Below are 18,362 nucleotides of genomic sequence, written 5' to 3' on the forward strand. Positions count from 1 at the left end.
GCTAAGCAGAGGTGTTGCTGTAGGCCGATCACTGAATCCTTGCTGTAACCTATAAACTTCCCTAATAAAGCAAAACCGAACCTCCCCAGCATTGAGTCAATGCCAACTCAGTGACCTCTAGGACAGGGTAGAACTGCCCCTGTGAGTTTCTGAGATGGCAGCTCTTTAAGGGAGTAGAAAGCTCCGTATTTCTCCTTTGGAGCTGCTGTGGTTTCACTGCCCTGCCTACCTTACAGTTAACAGCCTGACACATAACCCCGACAGCACCAGGGCACCTCAGCTCCCTCGGAAACCCCATGCATTGCCTAGGAGTCCCATGGGCCCATTGCAAGGAATGAAATAGAGGACCTGGGAGGAAAATAGACATGTCTGATGCCTGCTGTGTGGCAATAGGGAAGCCAAGGGTCAAACATGTCTACTTACATATGGTCAACCACGATCAGGGTGGTCATTATTGGCGTCTCCAGTCGCAGGCTGTTCAGGAGTCTTGCTCCAAATCTGATGCTGTATTCTGCTTCATGGAGTCCACCTTCTAAGATTGGTTGTTAGGCACACAGATTGAATAAATACAGTGCAAGGATACAACTCTGGCTGGCCAGGAGCAGCACCACCTTCACAGCGGTTCTCAACCTGTGGGTCGCGACCCCTTTGGAGGTCAAATGACCCTTTCACAGGGGTTCCCAATTCATAACAGTGGCAAAATTACAGTGATGAAGTAGCAATGAAAATAATTGACTGGGGGGGTCACCACAACATGAGGAACTGTATCCAAGGGTCATGGCATTGGGAAGGTTGAGAAGAACCACTGTTCTAATGTTTCATGAACTTGCCCATTTCGACAACAAGCTCTCAGGCTGACAACAGAAAGAACTGTCAGTCTTCACAGTCCACACAACCGAATGTCTTCGTGTAGGCAATAAAACGCACGCACACATCTTTCTCTTTCTCTGCTTTCACCCAACATCCGACATCAGTAATGACCTTCCCTGCCCCACATCTTTTTTTGAATCTAGCTTGGATTTTTGTCACTATCCCCAAACTTAGAGCACGCCCTGACCCGCACTAGGCAGTTAGTAAATATTTCTTGACTAAGCTAATTACGCCACATCTTAAAGATATCTTACATCTTAGATGTAAGAATTACTTAAATTTGGAGTTTAAACAAATTATTTACATTGATTATTAAATAAACCATTAATTAAAATTATTAAAATGATCCTATCATCAGTATGAAAGTGGTTATTCTAGGAATTATTCTGTAAAACCTCTCTAATGGGTTTCCTTAGAATGTGAGCGTAAAATGTAGACCTTTCTTTCTTTTGATGTTATTTTAAAAATAAATATAATTTCAATAATGTAAGGTATACAGTGAACCAACTAAAAGAATCATTCTCTTGTAACACATTCTCACCGTTGGTCAAGGACATCTGCTTGTTTGTGGAATCATATCTATCCATCCCCTTTGCTGTTTGGTTCTAGAGGAAGGTTGTGAGAGGATACCACTTTTGGTTGCCATGGAAACATGAAGCCTGTATTAAGCCCTTGTAGAGGGAATCTAGCAGATAAAGAACTTAAAAACTACTTTTCCATCCATTGAGCCAGTTAAAGTGAAGATAGGATTCAGTCTTTAAAGCTAAAAGTGGTAACTATCCAGTAAATTAATTTGAGGTACATGAAATCTGAAATTCAATGGTGGGTGAATTTCCACTTTTCCTCCATGAAAGGCTCACGTTAGGTTAGAAGATAATGTACCAAACACATGACACCTTATTCTCCATAGCCTAGCTTTTTTTTTTTTTTTTTTTTTGCATTTTTCTAAGAGGAAGCATAAGACCCAGTTCTGACAATGAGATGAAAGGGGACCTTGGCAGGGCAGCTTTTAGGAAAGGCTATCCTGTCTGATAAGAAAGAAGAGTGGCCAGAGAAAGCCCTTTTTGCGAATACCTGCCACACACATCCTCCTTTAGAGATGGCTGCATAGAAGCGATGCTTAGCACTGCGCCAGCCATCTGTTGGTCAAGAGGGATGGCCAAGGAGACGGCTCCAGAGGAATCAGTTGCTGCTGACATCACGGTGAGCAGCTGAACCAGCAATCCCAATAAACAAGTTTTGACCTCATTAGATAAACAGTAAAATCCTTCTGGTTTAAGCCACAAGTTGAAACACCCTAGTTTGTAAGCGTGTGTATGTACATAAACACTTGTGTATGTGTGTCAGTGTGTGGCACAGGCAAGATCTTCCATTAAATGAACACAGTTTCATTATCTGCAGGGAGAGACAGAGAACTCACATGTGAAAATTATAAGGTCCAAATGCATAGGATCCAAAGCTTTGAGCGCAGAAGTAAGGATGTGTGGAGACATGAGCGCAGGATATATTGCAATTGTATGACTGATGCGTCAGCTTGCCCTGTAGGCCTTACAGCAACGCAGAGTGAACCAAATGCTAGAATCGCGTGACTGCAGGCCTAGAGTAACGTAACTGTGCATCGGACCCTGTGGGCACTGCATGTGAGTGAATAAGCCTTTCATGAAGTTGCATTTCCTTCTTTCACGGTTGAGAAGTGCAACAGATGAAGTCCCATAATAATGCCTGCACACTCTGCAAATTCCCTCTCTGCCGCTCCGATTTCTGAGACCCTGAGATGTCTGTGCTGAGATTAGTATGATCCCTGGATCCACTTCCTGGGACAGCGGCTTGCTTTTGAGGCGGAAGTCTCTCAACAGCAGTGGAGTTTTGTTGTGTTTGCTTTCCCCTTTCATACCTTTCCGTTAATGCTCACCATGTCATTTCCAACACACCTGCCTTTGAGTTGTTAGCTAGGCACAGTAAATCCCGACTCTTTCATTCCAAGCTTCCCAATTTTTTTATGTTCCCCTTTGAAAAAGAACAGTAGCTTTCAAATGACCTCCCCTTGCTTTACTTCTCCTGCTGCACACCAATGTGGAAACTCACAGCCGCTGTCCTCTCCAAGCACGCAGGGATGCTGCTTTCTTCAGAGCAGCCAACCCCTGGTCAGTTCAGGAAGACAAAGGATTCTCTATTATCTTCATCACAACGCCCCACCCAGTTCTAGGAAGCGAAAAGGAATTCTACTTTCTCTGCCCACCCCCAGCCCCTCTCGGAGCACCCTTCCTCCACCCACCTCCCCTCCCGCCCACTACCTTTCATATTCCAGTGGCCTAAGAGCAAGGAGTTCTGAACTTTGAGACTTCAGGGGATTAGGGAACTCTGCTTTCCCATAATAAAGGAATAAAGGGCTCCCATGGTGCTGGCAGGGATGGGGTGGAGGGATTTTCCTAAATGCTGAGATCATCCATGGATTGCACTTTTCAGAGAAACAACTGCTAGGCAAACTTTTGCCATATGGAGGATCCACATCCGCCTTCTTCCCAAGGAAACTCTTTTGGGGGGTGGGGAGGGGGTGCATAATGGTTTTTCCATTTGCCAACACAATCCCTAGACAACAAATATTCGAGTTATCCATTACATAGCAAAGTGCTTTGAAATACTTTAATGATTAAAAATGCATTATAAAATCAAAATCTTTGTCTCTCCGCAACGGAAACTATATTTGTGAGGCTTACATTCTGATTTTGAGACACTAATCTATTTATTCACAAAGTGTACCCTAATCAGAATGTTAGCATCACAAAAGCAGGGCTCCGTATTGATAAGGTACTGTCCCACTGAGCATTTTCATATGCTAGGCATCTTGTTAGGTAATAGGTCCAGACAGAAGCATCTTTTCTACTAAAAGAAAAACGACACTGCCATGGAATCAGTGGTGACTCCAAGCGACCCTATAGGACAGGGTAGAACCGCCCCTGGGGGTTCTGAGGCCGTGAGAAGGAAACTGTTCAGAGAGTAGAAGCCCTGTCCTTCTCCCAGGGGCTTTCCCATTACAGGCATTGCAGAGCGCAGCCCAATGTGGAGCCACTGTGCCAGGAGGGGTCCTATCACTCACAGGATATCATCATTAGCAATTGGACAGAGGCACCAGTGGTGCCAATAGGAAGTGACGTGATGAGAAGGGCTGGCTTCCAGAGGGTTGTAAAAGGGAGAAACTGCAGGTGAGACTCGTCAGGAAGTCGCCATAGTCAGGAGAGACACAGGATGGGCCTGAACCACATTGGAGAACAGGCAAGAGAGAAGAACCAACAGATCTTCAAACAATGTTCAGAACAGGGGGTGAAAAGATAATGAAATGCTTCCGCGAGCATTCTGAAGCCCCCTGGTATGAGGAACGAGGGACAAATAGACCCAAATGGTTTTAAGATCTCCTGATCATGAACTCACTCATGGTGACGACCTCAGCCAAGACAGAAGACAGACAGAAAGAGGGGTGAGCGTGGGGAGCAAATAATGGCATCCTTTTTGTCCGGTTAAGTTTGGCAGGCCTGGAGGAGAAAAAGGAGGAGGAGTTTATAGGAGGCAGATGAAAATATTAAGAAAATGGTTGGCACTACTGATCCTGGCACATCAGATTAAAAACAGAGCACTGCAGCTGGATAACTGATCATAGAAGCAAGTACGAATACTTGTTAGGTGCCAACGAGTTGGTTCGAACTCACAGACCCTAAGCACAACGGAAGGAAACACTGCCCGGACCTGCACCATCCTCACAGTGATTGCCAAGTTTGAGCCCATTGATGCAGCCACTGGGTCAGTCCATCTTGTGGCCCTTCCGCTTCTTTGCTGCCCCTTAACTTTACCAAGCATGAAATCCTTCTTCAGGGACTGCTCTCTCTCCATAAATACCCAAGGTACCTGAGACAAAGTCTCACCATCTCTTATCCAAGGAGCTTTCTGACCATACTTCCTCCAAGACAGATCTGTTTGCTCTTGTGGCAGTCCGTGGTACTTGCACCATGCTTCACCCACACCGCAGTTCAAGTGCACTGGGTCTGCTTTGGCTTTCCTTATTTCAAGGACTCACTTTCACGTGCAAATGAAAATATCATGGCTTGGGCCATGGCAACCTGGGTCCTCAAAGTAACAGCTAGTAGAAAGGATCAGAGGAAGTAGATGATGCTGGCTACTATTAGACCACTGTAATAAGAACCACAGAAAGTCCTGATTAAAAAAAAACAAAACAAGAAAAATGTAGGCCAAAATTCAAAATCACCAAAAAGACCACGGAGTGTTATGATAAGAACTGGCAAAATAACCACGATTATGGTTCTCAGACACCCTTCAAACCTGGAAGTAAATCTGTCCCAGGAATAACCTTTTAGACAAATGATAGGTCTATAAAGCGAACAATATCACTCGTGAGAAATGTATGAAAAAAATTAAGCATATGAGATCAAACAGATGGCATTTGCCCCAAAACCATGCTGAGAAGGTAGGAAGGGGCAGGAAAAAAGGACGGATGCATAAGGAAACCCAGGGAAGAAAGGGGAAGTACGTTGTCACATTGAGGAATTATAACAAATGGCATGCAACACTAGGTGAATAAATTGTTGATTGAAAAGCAAATCTTCTCCATGGACTTGCACCAAAACCATGATAAAAATGACAGCAGAATCATGTGGGAAACCTTTAGGAGAAGCAAGCATGGGTCATTATGATAAATAACAGTCTTGGTGATCGGAATCTGGACTTGTCACCGGTTTCATTTCCTGTGACCCCCTCTCAGCCATCGGCATTTCTGATAACTCTCCAAAGAGGTGATAGCTCCCAAATATGCTTTCTATTCCAACACCTTTGGACCAAGTCTTCCTCGGTCTCGATTTTCTCTCCCTTAAACCTCTTGCAAGCACGTTCTTTTCCTTTAAGCCCTGGCTTTTTAAAGGAGCTCTGATGGCATAGTGGGTCATGCTATGGGCTGCTAACCACAAAGTCAACAGTTCTTAACCACCAGCTGCTCTGCAGGAAAAGGATGAGGCTTTCTACTCTGGCAAAGATTTACAGGCTTGGAAACCCACAGGGGCAGTTCTACTTTGTTCTATTGGGTTGCTCTGAGTCAAAATCTACTCAATGGCAGTGAGTGAAGTCATACCTCTAAGACTAAAGTTCTCATGCTGTATCTGTTTATTTGTTTTCTCACTAAGTTCTATAAGAATAATATCTATGGGTTCCCACTTTTGTATTTTCATACACCTGACATGAGGAGGCGATATTAAATGAACAGCTACAGAAAACAGAATGCAATGTCTAATCTCGATAAAATTATATTCTCCCAAAATATGTGGACCATGATTTTTATTATGCAATTATCTTCCATATTATGATATGATATAATTATCCCATGTGTTGCACATCCTTTTGGATGCTGATGAAGCAAAATAAGAGGTGGTTATGTTAATGAGGCGGAATGCCATCTACAGGTCTAGGTTAGCTCTTGATTCAATCTCTTTTGAGGGAGTAAGCAAGGAAGGGCTCAAAGAAGAGTAACTGAGCAAGCAGAGACAAGAGGGACCAAGAAGAGGAGCTAGGGCTGAAGTGCATCCTTAGATGAGGGTTCCTGTGCTGCCACCTTGCAGACCCAGGAGAAGACAGATGCCACGCCGTGACAGACGGCCCACAGACACGCACTCCTCTTAAACTGTGGCCAACAGAGAAAGAAAGCCTTCCCTAGAAATGCGTCCTGAATTCAAACTTCCAGCCTGCTAAATGATGAGACCATACCTGTCTGTTCCTTAAAGCCATACACCTGTGGTATTCCTGTGATCCAAGTGGGATAATTCTTCCTTTGAAGCAAAAAGGAACATAAATAAATATTTTAAAAAGAAGGAATAAGGCAATAATATATTTGATAATATGGGTGTTTAGAGGTGGAAGTGTATTTTGAAGTTCTTTGTAATCAGATAAGGTGGCTATAAAAGAGCTATTCATGAATAAAACAGTTTGAACCCTCAGAAGAATTAAGTTAACTATAGGACAATTTAGAAAAGTGAAAAGGAGAAGAAAGTTTTTCTGTGATGGTGCACAAGATCTCTTACACAATTAGAAGTTTGAGTTAGTCAACAGCTATCCTTGCATCCTGTTGATTTTTACATTTGGAAATACATTCATAAGTAGATACATCTTTGCTGGTGTAGATAGACTGTATGCGCATTTCTCACAGAGCTACATGACGTTCTTGTACAGGCAATGCCAGTCCCTGGAAGAGGACATCGGGAGGAGTAAAGTCAGGGGTTCGCCAAAGAGGAAGGCCCTCAAAGAGATGGACTGACCCAGTGGCTGCAGCCGTGGGCTGAGACCTAACAAACATGGTGAGGATGGGGCAGGCTGCCATGCCAAGGGCTGATTTGTGCCAGGTGTGATGAGGCCCCACCTCCCGACAACAACAATATAGATGATCGCACACGATACGTTGATTAGCTGGGTATAATTTTTAGCTTAAAGGTACGAATTTATAAACATTTTCTTGTATACATTACTTGTAGGATATAATTGGTTAAATATATGATTCCTCCTGAATTGACAAGTTCGCACAATTCCAGCAACATCACAATGCGGATCATCTAGCACTTTTCTTCATGCTTGTACATCTCCAGGCTGCGAACTCCAGGCAGCAGCAGACTGACTAAACCACGATCAATCCCGCTCCGGCAGGGATTTGTTTGACTTGACTGAGCCCGAAATTAACTTGGGTGAAATGACCCTTTAATGTTAAGGTGAGCACAGATGTCACTGAAAAAGCTCAATATTCATAAAGCCATGAGAAGACTGCTCTTAGTTTCATAAGACTACGAGAGGAAAAGGTCAGACAAACTTAATTTATGTTAGATCACGCACTACAAAGACATGACGTTATCCTTCTGCATTCATTATTATAAGAGTTGAATAAAGGTTAATGGATTTGAAAAATTGCATTTACAGGAGTCTGAGTTTTTAATACCAAGTGGCTGGCAAGCTACCATCCATTACAAAAAAACTGTTTAGATAAATAAGTTATACATAAAATGGAATATAAAATTCATGGAAATGTATTACTTCATGAGCCTACATGAAATGAAGTATTAAGAAGCACAAACTACTTTCAAACAGGTTAGGCACACAGAAGAATAGTCGGTTAATTAATTAAAAGGGGAAATAAATGAGAGATGAAGCGTTTGATCGTTCCTCTTGCTATCTCTTCTAATTTCTTTAACTTGTGAGGTGCTCCTCTCAACAAGCATGACCAAATCTTCCTTAGATTCGTGTTTGGCTGCTCTTCTATCTCCCGTACCCCAAATCTAGGCATTTTCAAAGGGTCTGCTTCTAATCATGTATGAAATGCTATTGGCGTGCATTCTGCCTAACGGGTTCTGTTTTCCGCCCAAACTGTAATCACGAATTAATCTGACATTTAAAAAAATGCCCCATAACTCACGGCTCACCCAACACTGATCCTGGTCAAATATATACATTCATGACTGAAGACACTAATTAGAGCGACATGATTGTCAAGTAAATACATTTATAATGATAAGATTTTACACAGTATATGATAGAGGCAAAGCATCACAAATATCAAACACTAAAAAATTTTTGCTTTAAATAAACTTTAATCACATTAACTGAGAATAAGATTCATAGACAAATCATAATGTTCTTGACTCTGCTCCAACACCAGAATTCAATGATACCTGGTCCTGCACCATCCACACGATCTGTGGCAGATCAGACTATTGTGGTTCATAGAGCTGACATTGGCTGGTTTTTAGAAGTAGATTGCCAAACCTTTCTTCCTTGTCCATATCAGTCTAGAATCTCTGCTGAAATTTGTTTGACATCACAGTGATTTGTTTAGCCTCCACTGACAGGTGGCTAGGTGGCTCCTCATAAGGTGTACTGTCTACAAATCAGACCCAAGACTTCCACGTGGAAGGTCAGAATTCTACCAATAAATCACCACTGTCTCCCAGTTTGGGTGGGGTGGGGGAGACACAAATCATATTAGCAATAAACAAACAAAACAACCTCAATGTGTCTAATAAATTCAGGGTGGAACTGCCCTTGTGAATTTCTGAGATTGAAATTCTTTACGGCAGTAGAAAGTTGACCTTTCTCCCGAATATTAATAATAATGACCATAAAATGAGGAATTTACCAATCAAGGTGTAGACATTGTTTGGGAGAAATATAGGAAATTAAGGCTATGATCAAGCTGCATTAGGGCAAAAAGGAAATCCAGACAAGATTAAATTTCCTAGGCATAGAATGTTTTATCAGAACTGCACCAGATAATTTTAATAATGCATAGATGTGTATGCCGTACTCTTTAAATGCTTGTAATTTTTATTCTATTTTGTAGACTCTACTATTCTCTTTTTAAACAGTTTTACTAGCACTTCATCCACATGCCATACAATTAAATAATCCAATCATATCAAGAAGCATTGTACAATTGTCACCATATTCAACTCTAGAACATGTTTTTCTTCCTTGAAGTTCTTGTTATTCATGAATTATTTTTTTCTTAATTGTGGCAAAAATATGCAGAACAAGACAAACTCCAACTCCACAGCTTCTGCATGTACACTTCAGTGCCACTGGTCGTTCTCTTCATGTCGTACAGCCATTCTTGATACGCTTCTCCAAATTATTCCACCACCATTTGCATAAACTCAATGCCTCCTATGTCTCCACTAGGTTTTTTTATTTCCTTCATAAAATCATGAATTAAAAAGCTCGAGCTTTGCTATAGAAAAATACCTAGTCAAATACTTGGATATTAGTCAAGATTCCAGTACCCAAATGAGCAAAGCCAGAAAACAGTATTTATTACAAGCTTCAGAACTACCTGAGTATTCTACAAGTTATGCTTGCAGAAAAGGAACTTAGTGCGAACCATGATCCTAAATCTATTATTTTGAAGCTGCTGAAATAAATTATTCTCTTCAAGTAAGATCCCTTCATGTAGTCACAGATCCAGGATTTCTATTAAGGAAAGCAACCTGAATGGAAAAGAGGGAGATTTTAAGGAGCAGGTCGTGGTGCTACGCACATGGAGTTAACTTTGTTTTGCTAAGGTTCTATATTTCAAATATGATGAAAATGGCAACATCTCCTAAAGTCACATTTATGTTGCTTTGTGAGTTAAGAATTTTACTTTGTCAGTTAAGTATGGCCCTTCTAGCCATAATTCTTTATGTGATATCACACTTCTGGACTTCATACACCTGTGGCTATCGTCCAGGAATCGGAATCAGGAATCGGTTGGGATTAAGGCTCGCCTTAGTAGCGGGTGAGGAGGCCCAGTGGAGTAGGGATTATGCGCTGGGCTGCTAGGAAACCCTGATGCTACTGTGCTTAACCTCTCTGGGGTTTAAATGGAAGAGCTGGCAGTTAAACCGCCAGCCTCTGGAAAGGTGACAATACACAGTCCACTTCTCCACTGGTCCTAACCTTGGAAACCCATGGGGCCCTTCGATCCTGTGCTATCAGGTCCCTGTGAGTCAGAATCAACTTCACGCCAAGCGATTTTACCAGGAGCATCACAAACTGCAGCACAACAAATGCGGAGGGCTCACATTCCTCTTCTTTTGCAGGTTGTTAGATCATTAAGAATAGAGATCGATTTCATCTTTTTTTAGGAAGAAATTTTAAGTGTCCGGGCTTCTTTTCCAAGGACTCATACTTTATTCCATCCCATCGTCGCGCATCTTTTTAAAGGTATAGGAGCTTATCTCAAAACAACACCAGGACAAACTCCAGGCCACGCCCCAAACTCCAAACTTAATTTCGCCTTTAACCACTCTATTTTCTACAAATTACAGGTGAACACGTAAAGTGCATCCTACAAATATGCCTTCCCACAAGTGAGAGTTGAAAGTGGCCATGTGATTGTTGATTGTAACGTTGTTGTTCGGAAATGCGACAGAGTCCCACAGTGAAAAGACTGAATGGTTACTGCTCAAGTAGGGGTGGCTGGAGGACAGTTGAGGAGTGGTGGCTCTAGGTCAGTGGTTCTGAACCTTCTTAATGCTGAGGCCCTTTATACAGTTCCTCACGTGGTGGTGACCCCCAACCATAAAATTATTTTCATTCCTACTTCACTGTAATTTTGCTACTGCTATGAATCATCATTTAAATAGCTGATATGCAGCATGTATTAGGTGACCACTGTGAAAGAGTCGTTCCACTCCCAAAGGGGTCGAGACCCACAGGTTGAGAACCGCTGCTCCAGGGGAACGAGCCCCCTGGCATCCTCCCGCCTCACCCTGTAGGAAGGAGGGTGGTCACAAGAGGCCAGAGTGAAACCTGGAATCCAGGCTCTGTGGTCGTGTCTCAGGATGGTGTCTTTAATACTCCCTAAACTCAGAGTGCTGCCCGGAAATAAAATCCAGGCCTTTAGAATACCTGAAAGTCAGACAAAAAGTGGACACATTTTATGTTTATGTATAGTGGCCTATGAAGATTTAAGTGAGAAAATATTGTCTGTACACTGTTTTGCTTTATTTCTCACTAGTCTTGTCACATCTGTAGTTGAGTCTCACAGCTGTTATCTTCAGGCTCAATGGCAAAAACAATGAGCTTTATCTCATATGAAACACACTTACTTTGTGTGAGCTTAGTTCTCACTCTCTGTGGCTGATTGAATTTTTTAAAGATGGCTAATATCTTATTCTACACCTTCTTCTTACAAAATGAGGTGGATGCTCCTTCCTTTGCGTGGTGAAGTCTACCCTGGAACCTGGAAATGGGCCTCTGTGACAGAAATAACCCCATATGGCTTTCGAGGCAAGGCCATGAAGATGTTATTTACCTCTGCCTCGGCTGCTCAGGACCTTTACTCTTGAAACCCAGGCTCTGTGCTGTCAGGAACTGAGCACCAGCATGCCAAGGCCTTGGACAGGTGTTTTAGCAGACGGCCCAGCCAGCAGTGACCACCGGGCCCGAGACAGACCAAAACCCTTAGGTGATGAGACAATCGCAGCCTCTCGGAGTCACCGCCAACCTTCTCCACACTCAGCTGATTCTGTGGGTCTCACCAAGCCCTCTCAACATTGTGGATTCAAAAGTAAAGTAAGAAATGATTATTTTTTGAATCTGTTATAATTGGAGGATTTTCTTAGGGAAAAATGATTGACAATGCACTTATGCATACTTATAATAAAAGCTAAGATTCTGAACTCAAGACAAAACAAGACACTATGAATAGGCACATTCCTTATACACCATAATCTACCCGTATAATAACTCTTTAAAAAACCATGAAATGCTAATCTTCCCCAAAGCCTATGATAGTGATGAACTTAAACCCCCTACTTAAATCTAATCATACTGTTAATATTCAAAATAACGGATTTTAAAACAGTGTTGTCACAATGCCTCTGGGAACTCTATTCATCAAGGAGCACACACAATGTAACACATTCTTTGTCTTTTTCCCACTTGTGTTCCTGATATCCATTTCACTTTCATAAGCAATTTCCCTGCACTTGCCTTGCATAGCATGATGGTTACACTCGTAATCATGCAAATGGAATTTTGAAAACACAACCAAAAATATATTTTCAAAACATTTCTAAAATTAGGTGATTGTTTTCTAAAGCATGAAAAACTCAAAACATCTACACCCAGAAGAGAGTCCAGAAACACATGTGTACAAATATGCCTGCTGATTATTTTACAAAACACAAAGACAACTTAATAGATAAAAGACCAGCTTTTCAACAAATGGTGATTGAACTGAAAAGACAAAAGGAAATATGAATCTTGACCTACGCATCACATTTTGTATAAAAATGGATTCAAAAGGAATCATGGAGTGCATATTTTTAAAACCATAAAACCTTCTGAGGAAAACATGTGAGAAAAATCATTATGACGTTGGGTTAGGCTAAGTGTTGTTGGCTATAACAATAAAATCACATTCCATATTTTTTAAATGACAATAAAAACATCATCAAAATATTTTTTATCATTCTGCAAAAAACACTCTAAAAAGAATGAAAATATAAGAAACAGGCCGACGATTTGCAAATATGACAAAAGGCTTGTATACCGAATATGTAGATAGCTCATTTAACTCAATAAGAAAGCAATCCAAATATTTAATCATTACATTACTTGAACAGACACTTCCACAAAAAATCTAAAGATGGCAAAGAAAAGCACTTGGAAAATGCTCAGTATCATTAGTCATTACAAGACTGCAAATCAAAATATAATGAGACACCACTACATTCTATACTGATAAAACCCAAATCCAAATTCACTACCATCGAGTTGATGCCCACTCATAGGACAAGACAGAACTGCCCCCTGCGAATTTTTCTTCTTATAAAAAAATGCTTAACAGTTTCACTAGCACCACATGTCATACAATATAATAATTCAATTTTATCAAGAAGTGTACCATTATCACCACATTCAATTCTAGAACATATTCATTTTTCTTCCTTGTGCTGGTGAATTTCCAAGAGTATAATCCTTTACAGGAATGGAAATCCCTGTCTTCTGCTCAAGAAGTGGTTGGTGATTTGAGAGGGAGGCTCCCAGTTTCTTCTTCTCAGAAGGGCACAACCTCTAAGAAGCATCATCAGGCTGTGACCTGACTGACAGGCTGGACTTTACCCCGACACTTTCATAAAACATTCAAGGTGACATAAAATCATCTAACTTCCACACCCAGCCACCCCAGAACTTCCTTGACCCCCAGCTTGGAATGGCTCAAGAGACTGTGGACACTTTCTCCTAAAATCCCTGATCAAAATAAGACCAAAAATAGAAATGTATGGCATGCACATTTAAAATATTTTTAATCTAAAAAGCTAAAACATTTAAAATCTAAATGCCATCTTCAATACATCATGTTGACTAAATTGCTGCCTTAGCCCATCTTTTTACTGTCACTGTCACTAAAGTATCATCATCCCCCTTAACTCTAATACTTTGCATAACATGAAAATTAAAAACATAACTCATTTTGAAAAACAGAAACAAAGTATGGAATTAATGTGAAAGAAACTGGAAAAAATTTTAATGTACATTTTTTGTATGTTTGTTTCTGTTTTGGCCTGTGCAAGAACCGTCAGGAAGCCAAGTTACGCACAGAATTATTTTTCCCAGGACCATCTTGGAAAGAGCAGGAATCACAGGTGTCCCCAAGAGAAGCCAAAGCTAAGTGAGGGCCTTGTCCCCCAACAGCCACGATGGTAGAGACGTGCTGCTTTAGAGACCAACCCAAACCAAACACACTGACATGGAGTGAGTCTGACTCACAGCAACAGGGTGGAACTGTGCCTGTGGGTTTCTGGATTTTGTTCTACGCTTTCCTCCCATCCTAAGGAGTAGTCTGCTGTATGCCTGATCACAATGGTCAGTGGTGGTGGTTGTGGTGGTGTGCCATTGAGTCAGTTTCATTCTCATAACAACCCTACGCACAGCAGAACGAAACACACTCGGTTCTTTGCCATCCTCCCAATTGTTCCGATGCCTGAGCCCTTTGTTGCAGCCACAGTGTCAATCCAGCTCCTTGAGGGCCATCCTCTCCTTCACTGTAACTCTTTACAGGAGTAGAAAGCCTCCTCTTTCGACCAAAGAGTGGTGGTTTTGAACTGCTAACCTTATGACTAGCAGCCCACTTCATAACCACTCTGCCACTAGGGCTCCATTAGCGAATATAGAAGTCAAAAAGGAATTCAAGTGAGTCTCATTAGGTCAGCAGTTCTCAACCTGTGGGTGGTGACACCTTTGGGGGTCGAATGACCCTTTCACAGGGGTCGCCCAGTTCATAACAGTAGCAAAATTACAGTTATGGAGAAAATAATTTTATGGTTGGGGGTCACCACAACATGAGGAACTATATTAAAGGGTCATGACATTAGGAAGGTTGAGAACCACTGCATTAGGTGGACTTGAATAATGACAGTAATTTCAACCCCTCTATAGAGTCGATAGTTAAATTCCATATCCTCCGAAGGAATTTCCAAATAATAATTGGGTAGAGCTTGAAGTAGCAAGGGTACTAACGGGAGCTCCCTTAAAAGACAACAGCCCCAAACTAAAAGGACACACATTCAGTGATGATTGAGAAGGCAACATTAAGACCAACTTTTACTTACTTGTGTTTTTGTTTTCAACACTGTTTTCCAGGTGAAAGTTTACACAGTGAATTAAATTACTCTTTAACAATTTTTACGCCAATTGGTAAGTGGTATTGGTTACATTTCTCAGTGTGTCAACAATCTCATCATTTTTTCTTTGATTATTTGATTTCCACTGTCTAGCTTCCTTCCCCCTCCTTGCTCCCTTACATGGGCATTGGGTGACTGTTGACTGGTCTCGTGTATGCTGCTGCTGTTAGATGCTGTGGATTGGATTCTGAATCACAGACGCCACATGCACAACAGAAGGCTGATTATTAAGAGACACATTACTCGCGGTGGCATTGCTCATGTGACAGTCCAATCTCTGTTTAGCTGAACAGTGGCTGACCTCCAGGAGGGTTTCAGTTCTCAGGTATCTCAAGGCAATCGCCTTGGGAGTTCCCTCAGTCTCACATCCCTCAGTCCTTTTAAGTCTGGTCTTTTTTTATTTTGGATTTGAGTTTTGCTCTATGTTTCCCTCCAATCCTAAGGAATATTTTATTGTATCCAAGGTCACAACGGTCAACAACAAAATTTGTTGTTGTTGTTAGGTGCCATCGAGTCTGTTCTGACCCACAGGGACACTGTGCACACAGAAGGAAACATGTGTGCTTCTGCGGCATCCTCACCACTGTGCCTGTGCCTGTGCTCCTCTCCTCGAGGGTCTTCCTCTTTCCCTGCCCCTCTACTTGACCAAACACGGTGCCCTGCTCCAGGGACTGGCCTCTCCTGAAAACATGAGATGAAGTCATGGGCACCATCCAGGTCTGGTCTTAGGCTAGCAGAGGCGGGGTTCCTGTGACTACTAGTCCTTCTGTTTTTGTTTTACTTTATTCCCATTTACTCCAGACAAGCAGAGACCAAGGGTGGAATCTCAGATAGGCGATCACAAGCTCAAACTCTGAAGACCCCAGAAGGCATTCACCACGCTAAGGGATAGAGCATTAGCATCATGCCTATGAGATGCCAATTAGCCAAGTTATTCCACATAACAAGGATCCTAAACCCTTCAACTTCGTAAGTCAATCCCCTGAGTTGTTTGGCTATATCTAGGAAGGCTCTGTAACTGTGCCTCCTATATGCTGCTGTTGCTGTTGTTCTTAGGTGCCATTGAGTCCGTTCTGACCCATAGCCACTCCATGCACAAAGGAACGAAACCCCGTCCAGTCCAGCACCAACTTCGGAACTGTTCTTGCAGCCACTGGGTCCGTCCACCTCATTGAGGGCTGCCTTCTTTTCCACTGCCCCTCTACTTTATCAACCAGGACGTCCTTCTCCAGGGTCTCGTCTCTCCTGACATGTCCGAAGGAAGTAAGACAAAGTCTCATGGTCCCTGCCTCTGAGGAGCACCCTGGTCATACTTCTTCCCAGAGTTCTCTGTCTTCTGCCAGTCCACGGTACTGTCAATACGCTTCACGAGCCCACAATTCAAATGCATGGCTTCTTCGGTCTTCCTTATGCAGTATCCAACTGTCAGGTGCCTATGAAGCACTGAAAATACCATGGTGATCCTATGATTTAGTATATCTCTTGATATATCAACAGCACACAGAGACAAGTGTTAACACAGACCTACAGATCTGGCTCAGTATTTAAACACCGAGCTGCCAACTGAAAGGTTGGTGCAAATGCACAGCCTCTGCAGAGGACCAAGACATGGCAGTCTGTTTCCACGAAGATTACAACTATGGAAACTGTGAGGGCATTTGGACGCTGCCTCCCTCCTAAGGGTCACAGTGTGCCAGCTGCAATTTGAGTGTGATGGGTTTGACTTGGGGTTTTGCTTTAATAGATTGACCTTTGCCTGCACATGATGCACACACATGTGTCTTTCTATGCAAATACATGCCTACACTTCTATTTAATCACATATTTTTATTATTACCATTGCCATGAAATTGAATATATTATCAAATTCATCAAAGTTTCCCCTTTTGTGTGTTTATTTCTTAATTTATTTACTTTGGTCATATTGTACAGACTTCGTCTCTATCTGGCATTGGCTTTCCCATCATCAAAATACAAGAGCCTACTCTCTAGGAAATGATTTGATTGTATTTCCCTCCACCCCTGGTAATCGTCAAACAGCTTCGCATGTGTATTTCCAGTATTGACTTTTTACAATACAAAGGCCGTACAATAATCGTGTCTTTGTGGCTGATTGCTGGACATAAAGGACCTTATTTCCATCTCTTTGAGGAGGCCTAGTCCATGCTGATTTCCATGGCAGCCGCATTATTTTACAATCCTATCAGTGAGGTAGAAGAGTTCCAATGCCCCCATCAACTCACCAGCATTTGTTGTTGGTTGGCTCGTTGCCATTTTGTGCAGGGCTGAGTCGTTTTGAGTCACAGCTCTCCAAGGGCTAAGGAGGAGACCTGCTGCCTTAGAGGGCTACAGAACTAGCCTGCTAACTGCATGGTCAGCAGTTCAAAAGCCACGAGCTATTGGTGGGGGGGGATAGCGGGGAGGGGGGTAAGCGGCTTTCTGTTCCTGTAATGATTGACAGCCTCAGAAAGTCAAGGGGGCAGCTCGCCTCTGACATACAGAGTCGATATAAAATGGAATCGACTCCGTGTTATTCAGTTTGTTCCGGGAGGGATGGAGCGGATGGGTAATGATTGTAGGTTCTATCCATGCATTTGTGACCACTTTGGTAAACTTTGTTTATGTGCTCTGCCCATTTTGTTAAAAAATTGGATTATCTGACTTGTTGTTGAAGTTTTTTAAATATTAGACCCTTACCAGATATGTCCTTACCAAAAATTCTTTCCCAGTCTGCAGATTCTCTTTTCACTCTTCTAGTAAAGTCTTTTGATGAGCATAAACATTAACTTTTGGGGTGGTTCCAATTGCATGATCTATGTCTGTCATCCATACATTATAGTCTTGTTTGATAGGTTATTTATGCCAAAAATTAGGTTCCCTGGTTTTGAAGACATTTTAAAGTTAAAAAGCTGAAAAGAACATCGCAAAGGGAAGCTTGAGAAGACAGAGTAATGTATTATAATAAAACTTACAAATATCTAGCATTAGCAAGTTAAAAAAGGAAGAACACCCTCAGTATATTTCAACCTGAAAAAAATAAAGAAAATATAAGTTTGGGTTGAAATTTTAAAGTGGCATCGTGATTATGCACTGAGCTGCTACACTTGAGTTCAAAACCACCAGTCGCTTCTCGGGAGAAAGATAAGGCTTTCTACTCCCATAAAGATTTACAGTCTTGGAAAACACACGAGCAGTTCTAACCTGCCCTATAGGGTCACCATGAGTCAGAAATGACTGTATGGACCTGAGGGGGGTTTTTTTGTTTTATTTTTTAGTTTTATGGCC

This window comes from Tenrec ecaudatus, chromosome 3 (assembly GCF_050624435.1).
Source record: "Tenrec ecaudatus isolate mTenEca1 chromosome 3, mTenEca1.hap1, whole genome shotgun sequence".
Taxonomy (NCBI): Eukaryota; Metazoa; Chordata; class Mammalia; order Afrosoricida; family Tenrecidae; genus Tenrec; species Tenrec ecaudatus.